At 42.5% G+C, this 19,007-nt stretch overlaps 1 long non-coding RNA gene across 1 annotated transcript in view; it reads right to left on the reverse strand.

Annotated features, from left to right (window-relative positions):
• The window catches only part of LOC141369995 (uncharacterized), a 22,887-nt gene extending 19,158 nt beyond the window's left edge, over nucleotides 1-3,729 (reverse strand). Inside the window, exon 1 of the long non-coding RNA XR_012373615.1 lies at nucleotides 3,601-3,729. This is a non-coding gene — a long non-coding RNA (uncharacterized lncRNA). The remainder of the gene's footprint in view (nucleotides 1-3,600) is intronic.
• Between the last annotated feature and the right edge of the window lie 15,278 nt (nucleotides 3,730-19,007).

Raw genomic sequence — 19,007 nt, forward strand, 5'->3', positions numbered from 1 at the left:
TTCTTTCTTTCTTTCTTTCTTTCTTTCTTTCTTTCTTTCTTTCTTTCAGGGTAGAGGGAGAAGAAGAGAGAGAATCTTAAGCAGGTTCCACACCCTCCATGGAGCCTGACACTGGACTCCATCTCATGATCCTGAGATCATGACACTGAGATCATGACCTGAGCCGAAATCAAGAGTCATATGCATAAGCAGCTGAACCGTCCAGGTGCCCCTACACTAACTCATTGGAACTAAGGAAACCTTCTGTGGTAGGTGTGATGGTGTCACTCCCCACCCTTCCATTTTACAGACCAGGAAATTCAGGCAGAGAGAGGTTAAATTCTTGCTCTTGGTTACAGAGCTAACAAGGACCTAAGCCAGCCTTGTATAGTGAAAAGGACATGGTTTATTAAGGCTTTTCACTGTCTGAGTGAAATCTAGCTTTCCAATCTCGTTCTTACCACTGTCTCATGTACACCCGTCTAAGTACACAATCAGCACACAAAACTACTGACTTTCGGGGCGCCTGGGTGGCTCAGTTGGTTAAGCGACTGCCTTCGGCTCAGGTCATGATCCCGGAGTCCCGGGATCGAGTCCCACATCGGGCTCCCTGCTCGGCAGGGAGTCTGCTCCTCCCTCTGACCCTCTTCCCTCTCGTGCTCTCTATCTCTCATTCTCTCTCTCTCAAATAAATAAATAAAATCTTTAAAAAAAAAAAAAAAACTACTGACTTTCGCTAAGAAATATACACTTAAGTGACTTTGAAAAAGGTGCCTAACCTCAACCTCTCAGACCTTCTGTTCTCACGGTTATACAAATGAAGATAAAATGGCTTTGTTAAAGGGTTGTTGTGGAGATTAAATGCCTAAACTTTAAAGCACTTGGAACATAGGATGCTTAAAGAATGTTCTCTCCTTGGTTTCCTGGCTTTCTTTCTCTTTCATATTTTCCAACTCAAAGTTCAATACTTCCTGCATAACTCTGTCATATATTCCTTCTATTTCTCTGCTACTTTGATGGAACCTGACTCCATGTCCTTTGCATGTCCTACTGCTCTCTTGGGACAAAGATAGTCTCAGAAGGGTGGGGCTAGAGGTTGGTAGTTGCTCAGGTTGGCTTGAAGCATCATGACAGGAGCCCCCTGCCATGTTTAGGGCACAAGGCCAAAGAGCAGAAGCCAAATTTGTTCTCAGGGGGGTGAGGTAGATCAGGGAACAGGGACAACTATGTCATCATATGATTTCAACACAAATACCAGACACTCATGGTAACCATTTGTCATCAATAAGAAAAGCATGATGTAAGAAATTTATTAGAAACCACCCATGTTGTAGCTTACATTTTTCATTAGACTGAATAACTTCTATCAGTTTTTATTTTTAAAAACTCAGCTCTTGCTTCCAGAAAGGCAAGAATTCCCAAAATTCATTGAATTCCCAAAATTCATTTTTTCACTGTCTCAAGGCTCATGCCTATCACATTCATCAGTACAGAGGATTTACTTTGACTATAAAAATCCTTTCCATATATTTTAAGCAGGAATCAAAGCAGAATATTGAAGCCATTTTTAACATATAGAACAGCAATTTCTTTGCTGAAATCATGTTTCCACTTGTCAAGAGCTGTCATTCCCTCAAGGGAAGTAAACATTTATGCCTCGGCACTGAATGCCTCATAAAGAAACATTAGAGGAGGGTAGTCCTCTTTTCTATGGTGACAAGACTAAGATTTGAATTATTCATTAAATGAAAGATATTAATTTATGATTAACCAAACTCGGAGGATGATGCAGAAAATTTCCCAAAGAACATATTATCCTTCAGATATTTGACATTTGAGGGCTCCTGTATTCATGGTTTCAGAAGCAAATCTATGACTCTGTGAATGGGCAAAATATCCTTCAGCTACATGGCTATAATTTATAGAACAAACAACTCTACCAATTTATTTCCTTAGGAGATTTCAGAGACCAGTTAAAAGTTTAAAAGAATTTTTTAAGGTAGCTAGAAAATGGAAGGCATTATCATAGTCATGTTTTTAGAAAGGCAAAATGCTCAGCACCCCACCAGGTGGGTGGCCACCATTATTATGAGTTTGTTGTGAATACATTTGGCTTCCTGGCTGTCTCCCACTGCTGTAGACCACAGGCTGTGGCATTGTTGCACCACTCACATGTGTCTGGCTCTATATCAGAGTGCTGACTGAGTCCAGCGGTGCTTAACAAAGTCTTAGAAGGGGTGGGAGAAATGCTCATAACCTTCAAACCACATAATAGTCACACATGAAAATTTCACTTAATTACTATTAATAGTAACAACTAGTATTTGTTGAGTGCTTACTATATGCCAGGCACTGGGTACTACCTGACTGAGTCCTGACAAAAACCCTATGAGGCATCCTATAATCATAAAGCCTTGGCCATAGCCACTATTGCCATCTGGCCCTGACACGTGCAGGACTGCAGAGGCTCTGGCTTCCCAAGAAGCTACCTGGTAAGGCTGGGTAATACAATCCAGAAGTGCTGGGGCATTAGTCTGGGGGTATGGTAAAACTCAACCAGTAAGAGACAGAAGACAGAAAGAAGCCAGCATTGTAAACTCTGCCTCCTGTGTGGTGGATGGTTCTGAGAAGCAGTAGCTTTGTAAGTACTCTCTGGAGATGGCCCATAAGATCAGCTTCTGTTTGCAATGAAGTTATGGCCATCTTGGTAATACATCCCTTATGTTGTTTTTACTTTTTCACTACCTCACTTCTGTTTTCTCTCCCTCTCCCTCTCTCTCTCTCTCTCTCTCTCTCTCTCTCTCTCTCTCTCTCACCTCCCTGGGGAATTGCACCCATCAGTAAAGCATTTGCACATAATCTTTTGCTTCAAGCTTCATTTTCTTAAGACCCTCAGTTAAAAATGCTGGCACCAGAAGTGGTCTTTAAGAGCAGACCCCCAAAATGTCAATAGCCCACCTATCTGAAAGCAACAGGAATGATTTTCCTGATGGCAAGTGGATAATAATTTCTGCAATACAGTGGCATGCATCACTGTTACCAAAGATTTTACCTACAGTTAATTTGGATGAGGAGCAAGTGGAAGATAAGGCACTGGGGTACCAAGTGGATGCTGTATTTGATTGGTATGGGTGAAATGATAATGATAAGAATTGAGGAATAGACTGGTTGCTTCTAACAGCATTATAAGCCTTGCAATACACACACACACACACACACACACACACACACACACACACACACACACACACTAGTTTGAAGCAGCTAATTGCCAATGTAAGAACATTATGAAAGCCAGAGGACTTCTGTGGCAACCATAAAGGAGACCCCCATCTCTTGTAACAGTAAATCAGGCACTGTTGAAAATTTGGTTCAAGATTTAGAGTGGCAGTTGCAAAAGAAATTGAATGCATAGTTTCAACAGGTCTCCCATGTCAAAGTCTTTTCCAGATAGGAAAAATGTGAGACTGTAAGACCTGGACAATGAATATATGGGTGGCTGAGCCACAGAACCTTGAGCTCCCAATTGTCCCTAAATCTTCTTACCTAAAAGAAGCAGACCATTTCCTCTTAACAGAGGAAAACAACCTCCCCTTGCCTAGAGATCATATATGAACTCACCTGAAATAGATTCATTGCAAGATGACTCTTTTCTTCAAGACAGGCCTCCATCACCCTTTTGGCCTTCAGTCTGACAGCCAGTGTCAGAGCTCTGCCCAGCCTGAGCAGGGGGACATGTCCTGCTGCAGAAGGAATTTGCCTAATTTCCAAAAGAATTGTAGGACCTGAGAATATGTGGGGATCAGAATAATATAGGAAGGAGCTTGACAAAAGTGAAGCAGAGCCAGATCTGAAGAGACTTTGGTTCTACTTGTGATAAAAGATTGAGATATCTCAGATGTGATGTTCTCTTGAATAATGTTGGTTGTAGGAAAATAACCCAGGACTGAATCTCCCACCTACACTGTTTAAACCTATATTTCATCAACTCAATCACTCTATAGAAGGGTGTCTTAACTGACCTCCAGATGTATTCAGAAAGTGGCAGTGTCGAGAACCCAAGGAACAGCAGCACTTTGGTAAGCCACAGGCACAAACTGAGATGCACAAGGACTTTCATTGTTTTGGTAGGCATGTGGGGCAGGTGTGCCAGGAATGTAGAGTAAGAGGAAAAGGAGATAACAACTAGGAGGGGATAGAATGGGGCTTATTCATCCGTTAGAACCAATGGTCTAGTTCTGAGTTTCTTTGGAAAGAAGGCTTAGTTTTAGAAAAAGTTCTAAACTCATGAAAAAATTTAAGAGACGAGGATTATTCACTATATTCCAAAACTCAGGGGGAAAAATATAGCCATGGGGCTGGGGAACAGGCCATTTTTTCTCTTTCCCCTCTGCCTCCATGTAGCCTAGAGACTCCAAAGGCTCCAGATGACTACCATCATAATTTTGATTACCATCAATGACTACTGTGCCTGGAGGAATGACTTTCTCCCAGAGGTCACTGGTAGTAGAAGTGAGAGCCAAGCCTCTCAACCAAATAGCTGGAGCAAGAGAATTTGATACCCATAGGAATACCAGCAAAAATTGGATGAGACCTTAGAAGCTAAGGTCTCAAGGCATAATAAACTGATTAATGATCCTCCAAAGATGTCTATGTTCTAATCCCTGGGATCTGTGAATATGCTGCCCTACATGGAAGAAGGCACTTTGCAGATGTGATTAAGTTTAGGAACCTTGGGATGTGGAGATTATCTGGGATTGTTCCAGTGGGCTCATTGTAATCACATGAGTCCTTAAAAGTGGATCTTTCCCAGCTGTGGTCAGAAAGGAAGAAAGAAATATAACAACAGCAGAAGGGTCAATGAGATTCTACATTGCTGGTTTTGAAGATGGAGGAAGAGGGTATGAACGAAGGAAGCTGTAAAAGGTAAAGAGAGGGATTCCCTTCCTAGAGCCACCAGAAAGAAGGATAGCCATGCTGACACCTTGATTTTAGTCCAAAGAGACCTGTGTTGCACTTCTGAATTGTGTTGCACTTACAGAATTGTAAGCTAATCAGTTTGTGTTGTTTTAAGCTACTAAGTTTGTGGTAATTTGTTACGGCATCAATAGAAAACAAATATACAAGACAATTGACATAGTGGATAAGAGATCTCATAATTGGGATCAATGTCAGTGTGATGAAAGGCAAGGATTCTCAGCTCCTGAGCAAGATGACTCAAAATAAATGTATAACAAGACACATTGTAGTAAAACTTTAGGTCTCCAAATACAAAGAACAAAATTTCAACAGAAGAGAGAAAAGACAGATTAACTACAAAGACACAGCAATTGGACAATGAATTTCTCATCAGTATAATTAAAGACCAAAACATAATGGGATCAATTCTTCAAAGTACTGAGGGAAATAATGGTCAAACTAGACTTCTATCCCTAGCTAAACTAAAGGAGAACTAAAGATATTTTCAGACAAAGGAAGACTGATGATTTTTCATTCATCTATCCCTGAAGGAGCAAATGAAGGGTGTATTTCAGGAAGCTGGTACTTCTACATCACTTAATAATGTTCTTTTGTAAGTGCAGTTTCCCTTGGGAAAGCTCAAAAGAAAGGCCGATGGGGTCAGCTGACATACCAGCATAAAGAAAGAGGCATTCAATTTTTTAAAAGAAAATAAGCTTCTTCTATATTCACTGCATAATATTAAAAATATTTTAATTTTTTTCTGTCATTCAATCTACAATTTTTATTTTTTTAAAGATTTTATTTACTTATTTTATAGAGAAGGTGGGGGAGGGGCAGAGGGAGAAGGAGACTCTCAGGCAGACTCCCCATTAAGCGTGGAGCCTGGCATGGAGCTCGATCCCATGATCTCAGGATCATGACCTGAGCCAAAATCAAAAGTTGGACACTCAACTGACTGAGCCACCCAGGTGCACCAATCAACAATTTTTATTAATCACCAATCATGGGGGAAGCAGCTTCTCATGACCACATTAGTGAATTTCTGAGTTCCTGTAGTTACATGCTTATGTAAGAAAAAGTGTTATTATAATATCAAAACAATCACTTAGGAACCAACCACAAATAAAATTAAAACATCTACCACCCATCTCTCACTCCAGACATCCCTTGAAGTTTTTCAGTTCATGACCTATGTGACTGTAGGAAGTGGGCCTTTCCTCTTAAGACTAATTTCTATCCTCTCCCAGTAATTTTTTAATACTTCAGTCTCTATGCAAATATAAATCATCTGGAAATTGAAATTAAAATTCTTATATATGATAGAATTTCTAGAAATAAATGTGATAATATTACACAAAACTTTTGACAATGAAGGGTTATGCCCAATTAAAGACCAGCTCACAGATGAAGAAAGAATCAACAAAGATAATGACATAGTGCAATCAAACCAATGTGAGCTGGCTCCTTGGTGAGTCACAGATAGAAACTATGCCCAGGGGAGTGGTCCCACAAAGGAAACTTTATTTGCAGCAAATAAGGAGATCATGGGGAATAACTTCCAAAGCCATGACTCCCCAAGCAAGGGTGAATGGGTTCCTTTTATTTAGGGTTAAGATGAATATTTAGATAGGGAAGCCTTGTCATCGTATGTAGAGGCGGGCATAAGCCATGTATGTGCCTTAAGGAAATATGCCTATACATACATTGTAGGTTATGTAAATGAGGCTTGTGCTCCTCCTTGGACGGAGATTTTAGAATGATAATAAAGTAAATGTACTTGTCAATCATTCTAGAGGTTACACCATGGTCTGTCTTCTCAGGCATAAGTCGGGGGTTATACTCAAAGCAATGTGGGTGGTCTGGGCTGGCTGGAGGTCCTGCAGGGCAGTCCCTGTTGCTTGAGGGGTGGTTTCAGTTTCCATTTGCCGGTGCATAGAATCGCCTAAGCAGGGCAGTCTCTGCTGCAGGAGGAGGTGTAGGTGGCCTGAGCTCTGGACTCCAAGCATCCTTGTTCCCCAGCAGCAGCAGCAGTCCTTGCTGCCTTCCTCCCCACAGGTGAGCCTCCCACCAAGAATATTTTTAAAATACTGGTTTGGAGGATGCCAAATTATTAGACAGGAAGGTGCTGTCAGGACCCTGTTCATGAGGATGCAGAATGGGAATGTTACCTACTAGAGCTAATAAAAGTTGACCTTTCTGGAATCCCCAGGGAGATGCTGAAAAAGGGAGGATCTGGAAGGTAATTGACTTTTTTACCCTGATTTCATTCCCCACTTTATATTTAAAATGATTAAAAAATTTTTTTAATTTATAAAAGAGAGTCTCACCTCTGCCCACAAATGATTAACTGGTATGAAAAATGTCCTCCTACAGTAAATAATTAGGAACCTGGACAAAATATTAAATTAGTTTTTGGACATTAGACAATAATCAGTGAAGAACTGTGACCCCTGAGAGAATGGATGCAAGTAAGGTGAGCCCTAAATCTATCCTCCCTTAATGTCGTGCTCCCCAGGAAAGATCCATATCCTCTGTGGCCAAACTTCTTGGAGAAGCAAAGTTCACTTGCTCTTTCTACTTCCTCACCTTTCATTCATTCCACAGCCAAGTGCAACTGAATTGTCATCACAACCACCTTATTAAATGCTCTCACATGCGTACCAGTCCTTATTTCATCGGGCATCTCTGCAGCAAGACCCTTGAAACAACCCTTTCCCTTTAAAAAAAAAACATCTTCACCATTTTTAAGTGTACAGTATGGTAGTGTTAACCGTATGCTCATTGTTAAAAAGGTTCTCTAGAATTTTTTCATCTTGCAAAATTGAATCTCATACCCACGGAATAACAACTCCTCTCTCCTCCTCCCCCAAGACCCTGGCAACCACCATTCTACTTTCTGGTTCTATGAATTTGACTATTTTAGATACCTCATAAGTAGAATCATGCAGTATTTGTCTTTCTGTGGCTGGCTTATTTCACTTAGCACAATGTCCTCAAGATTCACCCATGTTGTAACATATAACAGTATTGCTCCTTCTTTAAGGTTGAATAATATTCCTTTGTATGTTGTATTTACCATATTTTCTTAATTCATTCATCTATCCATGGACCTTTAGGTTGCTTCCACCTGGCTATTATTAAAAATGCTGCCTTGAGCATGGAAGTGCAAATCCCTTCCTTGAAATTCATCTCTTTGTTTTCATTACACCAAACTTCCTTGTTTACCTACCTCTCTGGCTGCCGTTCTCTGTTTGCTTCATTAGCTTCCCCCCCCCCACCACCACTTGCTCTTTGTATGCTAAGTACTTTCAGGGATTTTGTCAATGGACTTTTTTTACTCCCTTATTTATGTCTTGATTTAAAAGATAATTCAGGGGAGCCTGGGTGGCTCAGTCAGGCAACTGACTCTTGATTTCAGCTCAGGTCATCCTCAGGGTGGTGAGATGAGCCCAGGACGTTGGGCTCCCCGCTCAGTGGGAAGTCTGTTTGAGATTCTCTCTCTCTCTCTCTCTCTCTCCCTCTGCCCCTTCCCCAGCTTCCCCCCTAAATAAATAAATAAAAATTAAAAAAAAAAAGCTAATTCACAGGCTTTCTTGTTCTTCTAAGCTTCTAGAACTATATTTCTAAGTTTGCCAAACATTTCCCCCTGCGTGTTCCAATGATATCTCAAACCAAATAGGTCCAAAATCAAATGCAAATTAACATGCATTTAGGGCTTTTCTACTCTGTCAGCTCTAAGTTATGTTGTAGGTATGCAAAGAGGAATAACTTTACACTTCCTTCCCAAATATGCTTCTCCTCCTGCACTCTCTCTGTTTTGTAAATATCATCACCATTCCCAGCCACCCTGGGAAAGGCCTCTTGGTCACCTCACATCTCTTTCCGCTCCACCTCCTATTGATTCTCCCAAACTTCTACTTCCTCTGCCTCCCTTTCTCATTCTTTCACCCCTAGATCATCACAGCTGCTTCCTAATTGGCCTTCCGACCAGCTGTCACATCACTGCCACCAGCATGACCCTTCTGAAACACAAATCTGGTCGTGTGGGTCTTGCTTACAATGGTCGGTTGGTAACACTCCTTTGCCTATAGGGTAATTCTGAGCTCGTGGGCGTGGTCCGGGAGGACAAGGTGCCTGTATCCTTTCCTTTTCCTTTTTTAAAAGATTTTATTTATTTGAGAGCGAGCGAGCATGAGCTGAGGGAGAGGCAGATGGAGAGGGAGGGGCAGATAACCCGATGAGCAGGGAGCCTGATACGAGGCTTGATCCCAGGGCCCTGCGATCATGACCTGAGCCGAAGGCAGACACTTAACCCACTGAGCCACCCAGGTGCCCCGTATTCCTTTTCTGTATGTCCTTTCATCATCCTATTCTACCTGTTTGCTAGGAAGATCACATTATGCTGTTGTTTTCAAAATGCTAGCCTCGCTGAAACTTCCTAGCCATTCTCCATGCCGTTTTCTTTGCCAGAGATGCTCCCAAGTTCTCTCCCGTCCTCCTCCTCCTTGTCCTTTTAGCAAACTCTTCCTCCCCTTCAGCTCCTTCTTCCCAACTCTCCGCAGCCAAAGCTTCCGCCACGCCTTCCCCGGAGATCGGCTTCTAGATCTCTAATCGGAAGCAGTGTGGAGTAGCGGAAACAAGCCCAGACTTGTTTCCGGCGGCCTGGGACTTCAAGTCCTGACACTGCCATCTGCTGGTGATGCCGGTTTTATCTGTTGGAAAATTTCCGTCCTCAACCGACCTGGCCGGGTGGTGGCTATGAGGCTGAGGAGTAATAACATCCCATCTCTGCAGTACCGCGGGGAAAGTGCCAAAGAAAAGGTAAATTACCTTTCCTTTTGCAAAATTCACCTCGATATACAAGCATCACCTCAAAGTCCCTTTTTATTTTCAAAGCAGTTCCTCCTCTAGACATGTCTCTTTCCATCAGTAGCTGTCATTCTTTCAGTCATCCAGCCTGAAAATCTATCATCCTGGATTTCTCCTTATTCTTCATCTGTCCATATTTAACCGGCTACTAGATTCTGCCATTTTTCTTTTCTTCCTCCACCATCCTGGTCTTATAGTTCAGAATTTCATTGTCTCCTGGCTGGTCCTAAATACCACTCTACCAGTGTCACTGCCCTTGTGCCAAAATCCTCAGTGGGTCCATATTAGCTATGAAATAAAGTCTAAATTCCTTAGTATATTTTGGAACCTTCCACGTCTGGCCACATAGTTACCAAATTTAGCAAATAAAATACAGGGTGCCCAATTACTTTCGAATTTTAGGTAAACAACAATTTTTGTGTGTGTAAGTATATCACATGCGATATTTGGGATGTAATTATACTAATAATTTATTTGTTGTTTATCTGAAATTCCAGTTTAACTGGGCGTTCTGTACTTTATCTGGCAAACCCATTTGGTTCTAACTTGTCTCTCTTTGGTCCTATAACACTTCTGTCTATGAATCTAGGCCACTCATGGTCTCTCCTTAAGTTTCATGTTGCTTGTAGTTTGTATTTTGGCCTCAGGTGCCCAAGGAGAAGAAACTTTGGAATCAGAAAGATCTACTTTTGAACCTCAGCTTTCTTGCTACCAACCCTATGACTTAGACAGCTAATTGAACTTTCCTAATCTCAGTTTTCTCATCTGTATGTGAGTGCTAATACCCCCACAGGAGAGAGAGTTTGAGAGGACTGGAGGAGCTATGCAAACATAGGACAGTGGAGGTCTACTATGTGTATTCAACATGTTAGTTCATTGTCATTGTCGCTAGGGTTTATGTAGAACAGAACTTCGTCAGCTCTTTGGGCCCTCAGTTGTACTGCTGGCCATGATTTGCAAGAAGCAATGTGGTGTAGGTTAAATTGAAAGTCACAGAGGCTGGCGTGGAAGTCAGGGAGATCTCTCCTGGGTCACCTGCCTTCCCAGGTCATACTCTGTGCCTCGCAGTAGGAATGAAGCAAGCTGTACAGCAGTGGGGATCTGGGGTCAGGGAGCCGAGGGGGCTTGCCAACACTGGGCGCCATGCCGACCTCTACTGGCTCAACCCGACAAAACCTCCTCTTTTCACCTTACTCCCTGTCAACCTATATCCCGTCACTTTCTTTGTCTGTTTATTTATTGCCAAATGTTTTTATTTTTTTAAGTTACTTTTTAAAATATATTTTATTCATTTATTTGACAGAGAGAGAGAGCACAAGCAGGGGGAGCGGCAGGCAGAGGGAGAGGGAGAAGCAGGCTGCTTACTGAGCAGGGAGCCCGATGCAGGACTCTCTATCCCAGGACCCTGGGATCATGACCTGAGCCGAAGGCAGACGTTTAACGACTGAGCCACCCAGGTGCCCCTCCCTACTTATTGCCAAATGTCTTTAAAAAGTAGTCGTGTTTGCTCTTTTCATTTCTCCATAAGGCTCAGCTTACACTCTAGTCTTTTGAAATAGTACTTTCAACTGTCTTCGGTCACCTCCTGATTGCCAGATTCAGTCTATTCTCTTTTTTTTAAGATTTTATTTATTTGACAGAGAGAGACACAGCGAGAGAGGGAACACAAGCAGGGGGAGTGAGAGAGGGAGAAGCAGGCTTCCCGCAGAGCAGGGAGCCTGATGCGGGGCTCCATCCCAGGACCCTGGGATCATGACCTGAGCCGAAGGCAGATGCCCAACGACTGAGCCACCCAGGCGCCCCCAGTCTATTCTTTATGTCTTTGAAACTGCTGAGCACTAGTCTTCATGTTGACCTTTGTGGCATTGACTTCTACTCATCTCGTCTTACTTCTCTGACAGCTTTTCCTAAGAGTCTTCTGCCTGCTCCTATGTATGACTCTTCTGAGCAGGACGGTGGTAGAGTATGGAAGCCTCTCAATTCCCTCCCCAAAGTCCACTGAAATAATCAATAGAGCATGGATATAGGGAGAAATAATTTATCACTACTGAAAACTAAGGTTGGAATCAGTCATCTACAAGCTACAAATCCGGAAGAATTTCTCCTAGCAATAACCATAGGCTTGGGGCGTCTGGGTGGCTCAGTTGGTTAAGCGACTGCCTTCGGCTCAGGTCATGATCCTGGAGTCCCGGGATCGAGTCCCACATGGGGCTCCCGGCTCAGCAGGGAGTCTACTTCTCCCTCTGACCCTCCCCCCTCTCATGTGCTCTCTCTCTCATTCTCTCTTTCAAATAAATAAATAAAATCTTAAAAAAAAAAACAAACCATAGACTTGGATTGAAAAGAGCCAGCAAAGGCTGAGTCCCATCCTCCTTCTTGAAGGAGGACAGCTTACCTAGAAAGCAAGTGGCAAAACTCCCTGGCTCACTCCACCACCACTCCCTACCTTGGAGAGACAAGAGCAGCTCTGCTCTAGCAGTGAGGAGGCGAAGTGGATGGAGGGGCTGGCTGAGAGAGGCCTACTACCAGAAGTACCTTCTGGCCTTTGACAATGAACTCCACTGCTAGCTTGCAAGGACAGGGGTTTGCTATAGTTCTGAAGCAAGCATTACACAGAAAGCTGAGTTCTGAAGCAAGCATTACACAGAAAGTGAGGCCTGGGGGTCCTTTTCCAGAGCCTCACAACAGGGCACAAAGCTTCTAGCTGTGGCTCAGCCTTCCTCTTCATTCACAGCACTGGCTGGTGATCTCAGTACTCAGTACCTCCAGCTGCACCCAGCCTCACCTCCAGATTTAGTCCAGACTGTCTGCTGTTTGCCCATGCCCACACCCTACTCCTCTCCCTGACCTTCCCTGGTTTTCCAACTCCCATTGGCCTTCTGACCAACCCAATCCTATCTGTCAGGGATGTCACTTCAGCTCAAATAAACACTTTAAAAAAATGTGTGTCCAAAAAGGCAGGACCATGGGCTGGTTTTTAAATCCCTGCTTCCCTTATACTTTGCTTGGAAGGTAGCCCCCCAAGCCACAGTCTGAGCAGAGTCACTTCAACAATTGCTCACTTCAAGATATTTCCCCAAGCACCATCCCAGGTTATAGAGACATAATTTGGCTAGTAGGTTCATAAGGATAGATAGCACTTTCTAAGGTGAGGAAGTGAACTACATACAGCCAGCAGCAGAATGAATGAATTTACACACGGTTTGAATTTCAAGCAGTTTGTGAAAATGCACCTGGTCTCTCTGGGGTAATAGCCAAATATAAAATAAATAAATCTTTGCTTCTCAGGGAATTAAATTCCATTGTTGGAGTTTTGCATGCAGTGAAAGGAGAGTGTCAATAAAACACCTCCTTCCCTGACCCAGTTCAGAAGCAATTGAAAGGCAAAGGAGTTGGTCAGATGGATATTTTTAACATGAGAGAAAATCTGCCATTCTCTTTCAATTTTCCCTACCCCCGGCCCCATCTTCTCTTCCTTTTCATTCTCTTTCCTCCCTGGCAGAGAGGCAGAGAGGCAGGGGGTGGGAGGAGTGGCAGTGAGAGGCATGGAGGTGATCTGGCAGCATGCCCACCTACACCCAAGGACACAGAACACTAAAGTGGAGAGGAAGAAGCTGCGTGGAAGCACATTGATGTTGTGCCCACTGGTGCCCAAGAACGAAGAGATGGTATACATAGCAGTTAAACAGAGGAGACAATCAACATGGCTGGGAGACTGTTTACAGTGAGCAAATAAGAAAACTGAGCAAATAATTAAATACATTTAGGATGAGAGAGCCAGGTTTCTCACCATTGGAGAAGGTAAAACATGGAAAGAGGCAAAGTTTGAAAGAAACCTGAAATGTATTATTGGTGTTAGAAGTATTGATATAAATTCAGGGATATGTATATACATACATACATACACTTCCTAAGTGTGTCCACTGAAAAAAGTCTAGAAGCCATGACACTGTAGTAGCAATGAGCACATCTAGTAGCCAGATCTTGGTTTTCAAATACCGTCCTTCTCTAAAATACGGGACTCCTTGGAGAAATGGCTGATTCCAGGGCTGGGGAAAGGAACAGACAAAAAAATCCTGAAATATCTTGTTTTAGAAAGCAAGAAAGTATTCACAAAATGATGAAGACCTGTCAGAAGATCACAGCAGCCCCCTAATGGAAGTCCCATCGGCCAAACCTGGATCAATTTATGCATGAAAATAATGATAGCAATTTATTATAACCCGTGAATAAAATAGGAAGCCATGAATCCATACTAATATACATCAGTAAATGAAAGAATAAACAGGGAAGAGGGAAAATTCTTCCTCACAGTAGAATATCACTAATAAATGCAGTGGGAGTACAGGTAGTAGGAACAGTCAGGCCAACAATCAGGTCAAATAGTAGTTCATTGTCAGGGATGGCTAGGCTTGTTAATGGGAGATTCGATGGCATAATTTTGCAACACCATCTTCACAAAGTGCTAATCAACTGCAAAAGGAAATGGTGATATTACAGTAGGGAAAACTGCAGGTGCCAACAGGAGCAGATGATTCACATCACCATCACCAGAGGTGAGATGGATTAACAACACATGCCCCGTCTCAACCCTACACAGTGCACAACATAAATTCTGAGGAGTTCCTGCCAAGAAAGCAAGACCCAAGCGTGGAAGTGAGGAAACATTGAACTGACTAAGGCTAAGGATCATCTCTCTGGAGTATAAGGCCTGTATTCTTTAAAACTGTCACAGACATAAGAGGTGGTACTCTCGAGGACATGAAAGGCAGAGAAAAAGGGAGAACAGTTTCAGACTGGAAGAGGCTGAAGAGACTTGACAATAGCCGTGTGTGTTTCTGGAAGGGACAGTGTGCCAGAAAGGAAGAAGAGTTGTTGGGGAAGTTTGTGAGATTTGAATGGGGGTGGGGGAGTGCACGAATCTGTGAATTGGATGATGGCATTGTATTAATGTTGGAAGGTTATATGGTAAGTAAGTAGCAAAGTGTCCTTGATTTGGGGGAAATACACACTGAAGTATTTAGGGGTAATAGGGCTTCATGGATGCAACTTGTTCTCAAAAGGCTCAGAAAACAACTAATTGTTTTATACAAGTATATAATTACATATAATATATATAGCACGTATACACACAGAGATGGAGCAAATGTAATAAGATGTTTACAGTTAGGAATCTGGGTGAGGAGAAGTATTCTTATAGTTTGAAAATAAAATCAAATTTCTTTTCTTTTTTTTCTTTTAAAGATTTTTTAAATTTATTTATTCATGAGAGACAGAGAGAGAGAGAGACAGAGGCAGAGGGAGAAGCAGGCTTCCCGCTGAGCAGGGAGCCCGATGCGGGACTCGATCCCAGGACCCCGGGATCATGACCTGAGCCGAAGGCAGATGCTTAACAATCTGAGCCACCCAGGCGCCCTCAAATTTATTTTCAACAAAGTTTATCAATTTCAAAACAAATTTAAAAAATTAACTAAAAGGAATGTCAGCTTTTTTCTTTTCTTTCCTTCCTTTTTTTTTTTTAAACTGATGAGAGCTAAGTTGAAGTACATAGAGCACTTTTCCACCCAGGACAAACAGCTGAGGACAACCTCAGGCCATTTCCTGTAGGAACAGTCTCTTTACTATACAGACTAAAATATTTGCATCCTGAGATCAGGTTGAATCTCAAAGAGGGTGAAGTCCCTTCTCCCAAACTCAACGTTCACATGAGTTTCTGCCCAGCACATCCCAAATACAAATACCCCAAGAGGAATGAGGGAGGAAACCTCTTTCTAGCTTAAGTCTCTCTACTTAGAAACACAAAGACTGAACATAAGCGTTATCCCTCAAAAGCCTTGTTTTGAGGAACCTCCTGTTTTTCAGGTGTTGGTGGGTTCCCCAGGAGCTCCTCAATTATCCTGGTGTGCATGGAGCCATGCAGGCGCCTGGGAATTCTCTTCTCTAGTCCTACCACCCACTGAGAACAATGGTGTTGTCCTTACCATGGGTGTGAATGCTCTTACAGTTGATGCTGCTTCTTTACTGTCTGCATGTGCTGTCAACTCTCAGGTGAGCAACTCTGTGCCAGGTTCAGAGTCAGAACCACCAGGTCATCTTCCCCAAACCAGTTCCCACCTGGGAAAGGCCTACTTCTTTCCTATTTCTCAGCCCACATGGGAAACCTCTCCCAGGAAGTTAATCTGCTCGGGCCATAGCTGGGCTTTAGTCTGTAGCAGCTCCTGAGTCATTTTTTGATGTTGCTGTCAGACCAGGAAATCAGTTCCATCTTTCTGCCTCCATCTGCCCATGCTGGGCCACCAACAGCTGCTAGGGGAGTCCTCCCAGATCCCAGCCAGCTCTTCTCCTTTGGAATTGGTCTTTCCCCCTTGCCCCTCCGCCAGTCATCTCCCCACTAGCATTCAGTCAGCACCTTTTTATTAGGTTATATATATTTTTTAAGTTTTCATAGCATTCTCAATTTACAAGTGAGGAAAGCGATGCTTAGAGAGGTTAAGATGCTTACCTAAGATCAACAAGTGAAGACATGGTGGAGCCAGGACTTACATACCCTCTGACTACACAAGTTGTGCCCTGCATCTCAATCAGTGAGGCGTTCAAGGCTCCACACTCGTTGGTTTCTAGTCTCTTCCCCACCACACCCGTCTGTCCTCCTGATACTGTAATTAGTGCTCTAATTCACCAGCACTCTATTCCTCCACCTTTGTCCATGCTACTTCTTAAGTCTCATTGTCATCTATAGAAATCTCACTCCGTTTTTAAAGCTTATTCAGCTCAAATATAAATTATTGCATGAGTTAGAACTGCAGAAGACTCAGGAAAAATACACTGAGGTTAGTAAAATCATGAAGGAACGTGGACTTGTTTACCAAATTCTACAACGTTAAAAAGAAGGGGTTATGTCATAGAACTTCAAAAAGACAGTTTGAGGGCATGTAAGGAAGGATCACATGGAACAGTGAGTGTTAAATTAATAGGGCATGTTATTCAAGGTGTGATAAACCTGAAAGATCAGCAACTGACATTTATTGGGCCTTAGCTCCAAGCCAGTCCCAGGAAGTAAAAGGAAGAATTTATGGTTTAAATGGAGAGACATGTGCTTAAGTACACAATTACAATACATTGTGACATGTGCTGTAATTTGGTACAATGAGAGCTTTGGGGTGAGTCTGGCTAAAGAAATCAGGTCGGGCTTTATAGGTGATGCTACACTTAAATTCCAGAGAAGGAACAAGAATTTCTCAGATAGGTAAGTGGCAGCAGGGAGAGAAAGATCTTCTAGGCAGATCAAACAGGAGTATAAAAACATGGCAATATGAGAGAGTATGAAATTTGTCTTTGATATTTCTAGAGCAAAGGTGAGTGTGTGCATGTGTGTAAGTCATGCACATGTATGTGTGTGTGAGTGTGAGACAGTCATGAAGTGTAGGTGGGTGAGGAGTTCTAGGAAATAAGGTTGGGAGGGTGGTTTAAGGTTTTAACATGAAGGGTTGATGTGAAATGTTAATGAGTTTCGCTCTTTTCTCTCTATAGTTTTGAATAGATGCATGGTCAGATTTTCTTTTTGGAAAGATCATCTTGGTTGCAGTGTGGATGGTGAATTAAAGGTAGTCGAGTCTAGAAGTAGAAATTCCAGCAAGAAGGCTACTGTAGTAGTTCACGTGAGAGATGATGAGGGCTGGTGTGGTAGAAACCGCGGTGTGCTGCCAACATCTCCTTTCACCAAGTGGCAGTGACTGTGGATGCTGGTAACTCACAGCTGCCCCTTTCTCCAGAGACTCGTCCACCACTGACTGCAGCTACCTTACCCAGAAAACAGTCTGTGATGCCCCCCTGCCAACAACTGCCCTTGGTCAATGACTGCTAGGGGGGGTACAAGAGATTGGCCCTCTTGCCTTAATTCTGCTGTGTGATTAATGCTTCAAGTCCTTAACTGGGGATCAGGCCAGGCTATACTTTACCTGAGACTACATGATTATTAGGTTCTTTTCCTTTCCCTAGTTGCTTCTCTCCTTCCCTTATAGGTTTTTCTTAAAACTCATTCCCTCAAGAGATCAAGTACACCCCAAATCCTCTTTTGGACTCTTCTTCTAGGGAACCAGACCTAAGACAGCAAGCATTAACTGTTTATAAGGATGGAGATGCCTGATATACTGAACCAAGTAGAATTAGCATGATTGACCACTAATTAGATGAATGAGAAGGAAGCGTGAGGGGAGGAAAAGATCTGGAATGTTCTCTAATTCTGGCTTGAGTCTAAGGGGGTACTATTCATTCACCAAAATATAGGGGAATAGTTCTGAGGTGGGTGAGGGTAGAGATAAATAATTCAGTTTTGGACAGGCTGGGTTAGAGATACTGTGGGACACCCAGGACATCCAGGCAGAGATAAAGAAGGCCATTGGAGTTTAGAGTTCAGAATAGGAAATTAGAGCTGGAGATGTAGATTTGGGAGTCAGCAAATAAATGACAGTCACAATAGAGGTATTATGTTCACTATCCTGAGTCCATACTGGGAAAGTTATAGGATGCTATCCGATTGAATTTCCAATTTAACATCAGGGAAGGCAATCTAGTTTTCCAATAGCGTCCTTTTGGTCCATTGTTAGAATTCCTAGCTGGATAATCTTGACCTGACTTTTTTTTAAAATTCTTTTGTTCCTATTGTGGCTCTGGGTCATCATTAGGGCCAAATGTGATAAAAGAATAATATAAAAATAACCCTTTTGTTCACTGTGAGTTATAGTCATATCACTGATGTGTATTATGCCCAAATGAACAAAATGCAGAGTGTTTCTTAGTCACTTTTTTCAGAGCCAGAATTAACTGTTTGCCCAAGTTTCTGTAATGAAGGCCATTAATACCCTGAATCTGAAGGAAGAACGATTTTCGCCAATCACTAGTAGACATTAAGCCTCAGTCTCTAACCTCTCTCCCCCAAAAAGTAAAGAGACCTAAGGATACCTAACTCAACTTGTAGGATGGAGGCCCGCCAAAGAAATTACTTGGCAAAGGATGAACTGCATTGCAACAAAGCCTGAGGAGTGAGTTTCCCAACAGGGGCAGAGTTAAGTATGAAGCACTGGAGAAGACAGGAAAGAAACTAATTCACCTAACACATCTTCCAGAGTTCCTTACTGGTATAATTTGAGGTAGGAAAGGGAAAATACATTTTTTTTTTTAACTCACTTAGCCATTGC

This window comes from Callorhinus ursinus, unplaced genomic scaffold (assembly GCF_003265705.2).
Source record: "Callorhinus ursinus isolate GAN/ISIS: 27379988/994484 unplaced genomic scaffold, GSC_fseal_2.0 scaffold25, whole genome shotgun sequence".
In the NCBI taxonomy this organism is placed as follows: Eukaryota; Metazoa; Chordata; class Mammalia; order Carnivora; family Otariidae; genus Callorhinus; species Callorhinus ursinus.